The sequence below is a fragment of the Mandrillus leucophaeus genome, unplaced genomic scaffold (genome assembly GCF_000951045.1).
Source record: "Mandrillus leucophaeus isolate KB7577 unplaced genomic scaffold, Mleu.le_1.0 Scaffold508, whole genome shotgun sequence".
Taxonomy (NCBI): Eukaryota; Metazoa; Chordata; class Mammalia; order Primates; family Cercopithecidae; genus Mandrillus; species Mandrillus leucophaeus.
Window position 1 is genome coordinate 941084 of NW_012105453.1, and position 10509 is coordinate 951592.

Genomic DNA, 10509 nt, shown 5'->3' on the forward strand with positions numbered 1-10509 from the left:
GCGATCTCGGCTCACAGAAACCTTGGCCTCCCGGTTCAAGCAATTCTCTTGCCTCAGCTTCCCGAGTAGCTGGGACTACAGGCGTATGCCATGACGCCCAGCTAATTTTTTGTATTTTTAGTACAGACGAGGTTTCACCATGTTAGCCAGGATGATCTCGATCTCCTGACCTTGTGATCCACCTGCCTCAGCCTCCAAAGTGCTGGGATTACAGGCGTGAGCCACCATGCCCAGCTCGTTATTATTATTATTATTATCATTATTATTTCTTAAGAGATGAGGTCTCATTCTTGTTGCCTGGGCTGAACTGCAGTGGTCTTGTCCCCATTTCTTACTCCAGGTTTCCAGTGACTCTTTGAAGCTTGTGTATGTTGCAAGGAGGCTGTATTGGTCAGGGTGCAAACAGAAACGCAGAACCTCTAAGAGGTATGCGTAGTAAATAATCAGTTACAGGCACTTGACCCTATGCAATCACGCTGGTTGAGAGTCTCTATAAGGCTACTGTCTTTCTGTCGGATGCTGGAACACTGGGGCCCCAGGGAAGGCATCAATAACATGGGAGAAGGCAAAGACAAGCTGGGCCCCTCAGGGCAGAATGGAGCCCGTATCTGTGTCCTCACTGCTTCCAGCCTTGAGGATGCGCTTGTCCTAAAGGGGAAGGTGGTTCCCTGTGCCCTGGAGCTAAAACGCATACCTGGTCCGGGAATCAGAGAAGCTGGCGAAGGAGTCAGGGAAAAGCAGAACATGTGCAGGCCCACCTGCTACCAGCCCTAGGGCATGAGTCACAAATGAGTGACAATGTACCTGAGTTGCAGAAGCACCTGCCCCACCTTCTGACAGTGAAAAATAACACAGCTGCTGCTTCACTTTTTTCCTTCAAATTTCAAGCAAAAAATGTCTCTTATTCCCCACTCTAACTTGGAACATGCAGGGAAAGGAATTCTGGGAAACATATTTCCGCCTGGCCCACTTGACACGTTACAAAGCCGCCACAGCAATTGTTTAAAAACCTAGATGAGCCCCTTACAGTGAGTTCACATATTCACAAGCCGCAAGGTTCTCAACTCTAATATAAAAATGTAACCTTTTTATAACTGTTTCATCTATTTTGTGCCACATTCAATCCCTGCAAAGGCATTTCAAAGACAGAGGCTGGATAGTGTATACTGAGGTACTAGCCACACACATTTAGGTGTCTAATTGAAGTGTAACAGTGATTTTTTTTAGGGAACATGTAGGAAATGTATTTCTACACTAGGCTAAGAATCCTTGCTATCTGAAGCAGGCCCTAAAAGGCATCAGAATTCACAACAGAGGGGAGGAGAAAGTTATAAACATCATCTGTGACCTTGTGACCAGTTGTAGAAACCAGCTCACGGTGGAGCAGAAGGGCCAGGAGGTACCGATAATGAGGAATGAGTTACAGAAATGTGACTGTAGGCAATTGTGGAGACTGCCGGATGGTCTTTAGAAGGCTACTGTCTTCAGATCTGGTGCTGGAGCTCTGAAAGATGCACCTGTGTTTCCTTTTTGGCTCTTTGAGAATCTGAATATGCATACGTACCGTTTTCTCTTCCTCTTTTAAAAGTAGTGTGTTTTTACCTTTCTTTCCTCTGCATCTTCTCTCTTTTCCCCTCTTCTCATTCTGATCCCATCTTGATATTTTGCAACCAGAGGACTGAATGGTAAGTTTGATTGCCACAGAAGCACTCTATTTGTAAAAGAAGGAGGGGAGGCGAAGACACAGGATGGTGGTAGATAGCAGAATATAGAAGCCTAATATCATTTTTTTTAGTAGGATGAGTTACATTACAAGCTAGGATTCAGTTCCAGGGTGTGTGAATTGCCCTATAAGAAGAAATTCTTTTCATCTTGACCCGGTCCATTAGGACACAGAGCCCCAGATAGGGTGTCAAGAAGACGAGGTCCCAGCCCTAGCTCTGTCACTATATTAATTCTTGACAAGTCTCTTCATTGATGGAGGCATTTTGTTCAGTTCTCAAACAAGAGTTATGAGAGATTAAGGTCATCTGAAACTTGATAGACCTGTAGTTCGAAGATAGCTATGACTCAAAACTATCAATGTACTGTTGGTACAGATGTGAGACTATTACTGGTCTCCCCTGACAAAGAGTCTCTGCTTAGCCAAACTTTAATCAGGCTTCGAACCTTCTCCTGGGTCCATCTGTGTACTCCTAGGTCTAGTTTTAGCAAATAATCTCCCATTCTTCATACCTGATCACCCTTCATTTCTGATAAGGTTCCTCATCCTCCACTGCGTTGTAACCAAAAAGCAGGTCGGTTGCTCACCACATGCAGAATCCAAAAAACAAGAGTGAGGCTTGGTACAAAAATAGTGAATTTATTCTGCAGTGAGCTTGGGGAAGGCGCACAAAAATCCTTGACTTTAAATGTGCTGCTTCACCTCTGGAGACACTTTTACAAGGTAAGGGGGAAACTGGTGTCTTATCCACCAGACAGTTGAGTCGATACCTTCCTGGGCAGAAATAAGTTGGGAAAGGAGTCAAGCTGGCATGCTTTTGATATGCCCTTCCGGTGGACAAAAGTCTTGAGGCAATTCCCAGAGGGTGGAAGTTCCAGGCCACCTGCTGGAGGTGACAGTTCCCTGGCGGGTATGCTTTGGCCTGCAAATCCGCTGTCAGCTCTGGAGAAGAGATCTATCTGGGAGCACACAGTTAGAAGAACTTGCCCTGCAGGGAATGTCTGGTGAGGGGGAAGTGAAAGGTTATATTTGCATTCCTAAAGGGCTAGGTAGGAAACAGGGAAAGGAGAGAGAAGAGAAAATAATAAAAAATAATAATAACTCATTCTCTTTTTCCTAGGAAAAAAATGGGAGCACTCAGTTCAAATGTCCCTGGTGATGTATGTTCACCCTGGCCTATCTTCAGCAAGAGATCTTGAGGTCAGTTTAGCCAGAATGCCCCTTACCCCAATGTTCCTTTTAGTAATTTTCCATCCACTGACCCCCACCCTGTTCCTTGGCTATATATTTCCACTTGCCCATACTATGTTCAGAGTTGAGCCCAATCTTTCTCCCCAACAGCCAGACCCCTTTGAGGTGGTCTCCATACCTTTCACAGTGGTCTTTAATAAAGTCCTCCTTATCTTGCTTTAACACATATCACTGATTAATTTTTTTTCCCTTAACATCCCTTAGATTCTTACTCCAAGAAACCTCTCTATTAACGCTGAATGAGTTCATGGTCTTAGTTCTTAGACGTGCATAATGTTTAAAATGTGTAACATTTCATTGGTTTTTAAGAAGGGGTTTTAGACTTACAGTTGGCCACAACGCTTTGGATGTTCTGGGAGTTCACGTCAAGTCCAAGAATGAGGTTGCCCCAGGAAGACCTGATTCAGGGAGATTAGCAACCAGCCCCATTTTCACTTTTTCTTTTTTTTTCATTTTTGTACAAAATCCTTTCACTCCCACCCTCTGACCAGACTGGCTTTTTTACTTTCCCTAGAGCAGTGGATGTGGCTAGAGGCTTTACTTTGTAAGCATTTACATGGTCCTTACAATGAAAATCAAGTCTGGTCTTTGTGTCTGGACCCCTAAGACCCAGCTCAGTGCCTAGAAGGCAGCAAACCCCCAATATTTGTGTGTTGAATGCATGAGAGGTCAACAGTGGGGTCAAGTATGCATTCATGTCAATAATGAAGACCTGATTAGCAGATCAAATGAATACTTTAATCATCCTCAGAAAAAAAGAATAACAATCCTAGACTCATCACATTATAACATTAAATTTTTATGAGTAAAAAATAGGCGTTGTAGAAAACAGGAAAATACAAAAAAACTTAAAACATCCATAATTTCGCCATCTAGTGAACATTTCTGTGTTTATATTTTATGTATAATTTTTTTCAAAATAGAGATTTTCTTACATTTTTATTTAGCATTGTATTGTTAAATTATCAAATATTTTCAAGAAGGGTTTGTAGTGACTGTGTTATTATTCCATCAAAGTATATTTATTAGACCAAATGTACCTCCTATCCTGATTCTATACATGAAAAACACACTAAAAAAATGGTGTGAACTGCCCGGCATCCCTCCCATAGCCAGGAAGAGGATAAAGGTAGATTCCGAGCTCAGATGTTCTGAGAATCCAGAACTGCCCTCCTCGTGAGTGTGTCTCTAACTTTATAATGGCTCTTATGAATGGCTGATTTAAGTCACTCTTCCCTAATTTTATTCAGATGCTTTTATACACCCTACCTCCACTAAAATACAAGATTCTTGAGACCAGGGTCTTTTATTTCTCGGTGTTCTATTCCCTCCTCTTCCCACCACATATCCCTGTCCAGCATCTAACAGAACACCTAAAGCTCTCACACTGGGTGACCTTTAATCCTGTTTGGGAGGGTTTGAATTTCAAAAGCCCCATTAAAGCTCCCCATTTCCTTTGTAACAAACATTTTGCCCAAAGAGTACTCAGGGACTGAGGACAAAAAGCAAACACTTGCTTCTTTAGAAAGATGTTCCTCCATGTATACAGAGAATTGCAAGAAAAAGAGAAAGGGAGGGTAGGAAAGGAGCAAATCAAATCATCTTTTCTTCTGATTCCTGTCTGATTCCTGGCTCCAAGAGGACTGGTCAGGCTGCAGCAGCTCTTGGGGACATGTGGTCAGCTGAGCAGACAGTGGAGTATGTACGGGGGTGGGTGGGGAAGAGCGGTCCCCACAGAATTTTGAGCCGGAAGAGGACAATGAAGGCCACTGGGAGGTGGTTTTTATCTCTCAATTTGATGTACTCTGATTTATGAAGTGATAGCCAGGAGCCCAAACCATCAGTTGTTGGATGCGCATGGGAGACAGGGGGTGGGGGGCTGCCCCTACTTCTGTCTCTGGGACCTTCCCACCCAGTACTGTGGGCCTCCTTGTCTCTGAGCAGTAGCCTAGCCCTGCTATGTTATAAACTGAAATGTCTACCACCACCTTTCCTTGTCATTATCTTAAACAGTTCATAGAGATGAACGTCTACAATGTTAGTTAAGAATTTTGGTATTTTTGCTAAATATAAACAACTTTGGTTTATAATATTCACACAATCAACCTACACTGATGAAGAATACTTACAACGCACTCTTATATCAGAGGTGGAGTTGTTACATAGTAGTACAGGATAGAAAAATGAAGAGCCTTCAGTCCATTGAGAATTTCCCCCAAACTCTCTCTGGGACTCTGCCTAACACAGGCTCTGCATGGCGAAAGTCTCATTCCATTCAGACGTGACCTGGAACATATCATTTCCCTTTGTGCTGCTTTATCAGGCAGAGGCAGCCACAAAGAACTGGGCAAATATTAGTGCTAAACTGTGAAGTAACTAATTTTTCCCTTACCTTGGCTGCTAAGCAAATGAACAAACCTTATTCCTGTGTTTAAAAAATATATAAAAGTTTGCCTTAAAATAAGTACCGACCCCCCACCCCCCGCCCAAAGGCACTCAACCAGTGCATGGAAAAGTGTGTGGAATGTGCTCACATCCTGCGTAAGTTAGAGGGAATTTTCTCTGAGTATTCTGTCCACAGGATGTAGCCTTGCCTGGCCTTGGGTTGATTAACTAAAAGGCCAGATGGAGACACAGTCCCCAAATAGCACTGCATAACCTTCAACAATTCTTTAATGTTCTTGACTGTTAGGCATGGCAAAATAAGAACTTACCTAGGGATCAAAAACAGCTGAAGAGCAATTATAAAGGAGAAAAATCGTCATACTGGAGGCATAGAGACAGCTCCTAGGCAAACTGCTTTCGAGAAACCCATCCTATTCTGGGTTTGAACAGCTCACCCAATATTTGCTTCTGCCATAGTATCTTAGTCATAAGACAGGACCCCTTTGCTGGTCCTCAGTTTCCCTCCCTGTGAAGAAGATGGGTGTGCCCCATTTCTTCTTTTGTCCCATTTATTTTTGGAAGCTCTTGGGGAACATGTATGCAGAGATTTCTCAGTGGGCTACCATGTCTCCCATCAGGACAGGAGAATTATTGATACCAGTGGCTTTTATTTGCCAATGTGGGACCTTCAGAGACTTACAGATGAGACAGGCAAACAACACAAATGGAGAGAAACCCAAATGGAAACATGCGTTATATATGAAAACAAGTATTCAGACATGTGCACCTGGCCCTCTCCCACTCCCCATGCACATACACAGAATCACACAACTCTACAAATACACACGCAGACAGTTGTGAACAGACAAAAATATATGCAGGGCTATTTACACAGCCACACCTGAAATCAAACAGACCCACACCCACTCTTGAATATTCTCCATCACAATTTCCCACTATAAAGTTAGAGATCAAGCCAACCTTGACCTCTTTCCTACTCGCAGCCCTCTTCTTCACCAAGGTTATGAGTGCAGTCATGGGATCCAAGGATCCAAACACACACGTTTGTTGAGATGTTTATTAAAATTCCAGGTGTGGGGAACATTCAGAATAAGAGAGTCCCTCCCGTGGGGGGTTCAGGTCTAGCAGGGGAAGGAGATGCACACAAAGCTACAAAGTCACATGGGAAGTGCTCTAACTGAAGGGAGCACAGGAAGTTGGACCTATTTCTTTGATCCTGAGATCTGGACAGAAGACAATCCTCCTCCTTGCTTCAGAGGATACAATGGAAACCCAGAGGAATCTGCTCGGCACCCAGAGGAATCTGCTCGGCACCAGTAAGCTGGAAGCCACGCTGCCTTCCACCCAATTCTCTGTGGGGACACTGTGCTGGTTTCAGTCCCTGGGTCCTGCCCTTAGTTCAGCCTGTCTTGCTTGCCCCTCAGGTGTGTCTGGTGGTAGAAGTTGAGGAAGAGAATGAGGAAGCTGAGGGCTTACAGGAGCACAGACGTGTTGAACCATCAGGGAAGGGGCACTTGGTGGGGAGACTGTAGGAAGAGGGGGCAGCAGTGGCCACAAACTGACCCTGGGCAAAAGAAAGCGTGAGAAGAAAGAGAGGGGAGAGCAGTCAGTTCTTTCCACCCCATGATCCCAAGAATCTTCTTGACTCTTCTCCTGGTCCTGGTTGCCCCAATTCCCCCATCCAGCCATGTCATGGTGGTCCTGATGATAAGCTCAGTATATCCAGAGCCCCATATGGGACACTTTAGGCTGTCATCACCATCTGGGGGGCAGTGGTGTTCCCAAAACTGCAAGACATCAGGCACCTGGAGGGTGAAATCAGTGATCACAGACTCACAGGATATTAATGTTTAGAGGTCATCTGGCCGAGGCCCTCATTTTATAGATAATGACATTGAGACCTGAGCATGGAAGCCACTTGCTCAAAGTCCCACACTGTGCCAGTGAGTTAGGGTTGGTTCCAGGATCATAAGATGGCTACTGAGGTCCTTGCAAGTTGGGAAGCTAAGGAAGATCTAAGGATGAGAGAGCTTGTTTATGGGCAGATGCCAAGTCACTGGTATAGACTGACAAGTCAAGAATAGAACCAAGGGTTCAGCCAAGGCCCCTGGAGCCAATGGGATCTCCTTACCAACTGTAGGGTGGTAAGATATCGTTTCCACCAGAAGTAGGGCCACATAGGAGGCCACAACCTGGCCAGTCCATAATACAGATACATGAAGACATGGATCAAAGAATTAAGCATCCCTATGAAGAAGGCTGCAGAGTGGGGTGTGGGACGATAAAGGAAAATAAGTGGAGCTGGGCTTAGCTGTGGTGTGGGAGTTCTCTTTGATGTTTCAATCCTCCAAGCTGCAGAGAGCACCTCTGCAATCTCTACAGAAAATCCCTGGAAAGACCTTATCCTGCAGAGGTCCGGCATGAGCCATCTGAAGTCGTGATGATGGAGGGCTGGAGTTATTGAGATGCTAAATGAGAATATTTCTACTCCCTTTGTGTTCTGTGGGCTGATGGCTATGATGAGCATCTCCCAGCAGCCACCTCCCCATCCCAGAGATGGGTAGCCCAGGAGCTCTAAGGAGCCACACGGACAAATGGGAGCAGAGGTCTGGTCTCATGGCCTCAGGGAAGGGAAAAGTTAGAGACCAGCCATAATATTCCAGGGATGCAGGTCTCCTGAGCTGGGACTCAGCCCAGCAGACCTGCCTTACAAGGGCCTGGGGCAGGGCTGTCCACAGCACGCATCACTTACCTGGCTGCCTGCTACGTATTTGACTCCAGCCCACCCATCAGAGGGCATGGTGCCATGATGGTAGAGATGCAGGAAGGTGGGCTGCTCTGGCTTCATTCATAAAATAAAGAACACCTGGAGAGGAGGAAGAGATGGAGTCATCTCTGGAGGTCTCCTTCCTCTAGACTTCTCTCGAGGCCTCAACTACCCCTTAGAGTGGGACGGGCTAATTCTACCTGTTTTACTGAAGAAGCGACTAAAACTAAACGGAAATAACAATAGTCAAACACCAATCTATGACCTACCGTGTGCTTTAATTGAGGCCTTTGAAATTCAAACCCTTGCGGGATCTAAGGTCTCATAGTGTGAAAGCTTCAGGTGGTCTTCTAGATGCTGGGCAGGGATGTGTGGTGGGAAGAGGAGGGAAGAGAACACTATTCTACTTTGTGTGTATAAAATAATCACTGAAATACCACATAATTGTATGCAGTTTATACTTCTACTACTTCCATTTTTCAGGATAAAAAAGGCACAGAAAGGCTAAGTAACTTGCCCAAAGGCACACAACTTATAGGTGGCCAAACTGGGATCAGAACAGTCTGGCTTCAGAGACTGGGTTCTTTCCAATGTCCGATCCTTGCCCCTCCAGGGCACCGGGGTAAGAATTCAGGTGTTGAACCGTCAGCCCAAGATCCAGACACCCACACCACACATTCCCACATGATCTCTGCTCAGCTCATTTTGGCAAGAGACTGAGAAGAAAGAGCCCCCTCTTTTCATCACCAACCACACCAACGTTATGCTCTTGCCCCACCCTGCTTAATCCCACAAGCGCCCTGGCCTCACCAGCAAGGTTTCTTCTCATTAACATGGAAGGATGGCTTTTGTTGTCTGATGACCCTTGCTATATCATGTCAGTTTTAAAGTTTGTTTAATTTTCCATTTTAATTGTACCTGGAACCTGGCTACTCATGGAGCAAATGCTCCTACTTCTGCAGATAGAAAGCAGGGACCATGGGAGCCGGTGGAGGGGGACGCTACCTCAGTGGCTGGGTGTCCTCCCTCAGCCAGGTACCGGACCAAGGCTTTGCTCTGAAATTAGTCTCTGGCATGACTGCCTGGGCAAACCCAGAGAGCATTCTTGCTGGGAGAGTCAGACACCGCCCCAGATTTGGCTGACGGATATACAGGAGCCCATGAGTCCGGGATCTTACCTGTCAAGCAATTCAACGGCCTTTGGAAAGAGGCACCAGCAGCACACGCTCGCCATCTGCTGGGCAGGACGGGGAAGTTCCATCAGATTGCAGTCCGGCTGGTGCCACAGCTTGTCCCACCTGGGCTGAGTTCAGCCCCAAATCCTCACTGTTCTATGCACCGCTGATTCCACAGTGCCTACCTGTCTGCAGAAAGATGCCTGTTCACACAGGCAAAAAGGGGAGAAGCTACTGGCGTGACCACAGAAGGACTCCCCAAATGTGCCCCAGCCCAGAACCCTGGAATCTAATGAGCATGTGGGCATCTTGCTTGTTGAAAGAAGATTCTTCATCAGTGTGCCTGGGGTGGAGTACAGCTTCTGCATTTCCAACCAGCTCCCAGATGATGCTGATGCTGCCCGCCCAAGGATCATACTTTGAGTCACAGGACTTGAGCCCATCACCAACATCCAGTGACTCAACATCCATATCACCTGGTGACAAGCCTCAGCTACCTGGTGACAGGCTTCAGCTGGAGTCTTCTGTTACAGGAAGCCTTTTGTTCTGCTTCTAGTTGAAACAGAGAACAGCTAACAGTGATGAAATCACTACCACTTAGCTACCACTCAGTGTGTGCTGGCCCCTGTGCTAAACATTTCCATATATTGTCTATCATATATTATCTGATTCCATCTTCTTTCAATCATTTCCCTTTATAAAATAGGTGTTATTATCTCAATTTTATAAATAAGAAAATGGAGTCCTAGAAGAGTTAGGTGTGCCACCGAGTCGCACAGCAAGTAACTGGCAGAGCTGAGATTCAAACCGAGGTCCGAGGTTATCTGACTCTAAAGCCTGCACATAACCAGCCAGTCCCCTGTCTCTCATCAAAAGGCTCAGGTGATACCTCCTTGACCTCTGATTGTTATGAAGTTGTCCCTCCTAACCCTCTCCAGGCTTGCTTCCTGCTCCCTGCCATACCCTCATTCCATGCTCACTCCATCTGTAGTCCACTGGCTGGCAGAAGTAGCTGCAGTTAGCCAGCAGCGGGGTGGCCATGACCTGAGAGGAAGAAGAAAGAGGAAAAGATTGAGTCACAAAACCTGTTCCCACCACGGTGGACCCCGACTGGCTCAGGCTCCCGAACACCACCACCCCAATGCAACCTCTGCTGACATTTGGTGAACAACTGCTAATAAACTCCA

General features: G+C 45.9%; 1 long non-coding RNA gene across 1 annotated transcript; it reads right to left on the reverse strand.

Annotated features, from left to right (window-relative positions):
- Positions 1 to 6427: 6427 nt before the first annotated feature.
- LOC105551119 lies at positions 6428 to 8356 on the reverse strand. Its single transcript, XR_001007822.1, has 2 exons — positions 8133 to 8356; positions 6428 to 6944 (listed from the first exon to the last, which is right to left on the reverse strand). It is a non-coding gene; the product is annotated as an uncharacterized LOC105551119 (long non-coding RNA).
- Between the last annotated feature and the right edge of the window lie 2153 nt (positions 8357 to 10509).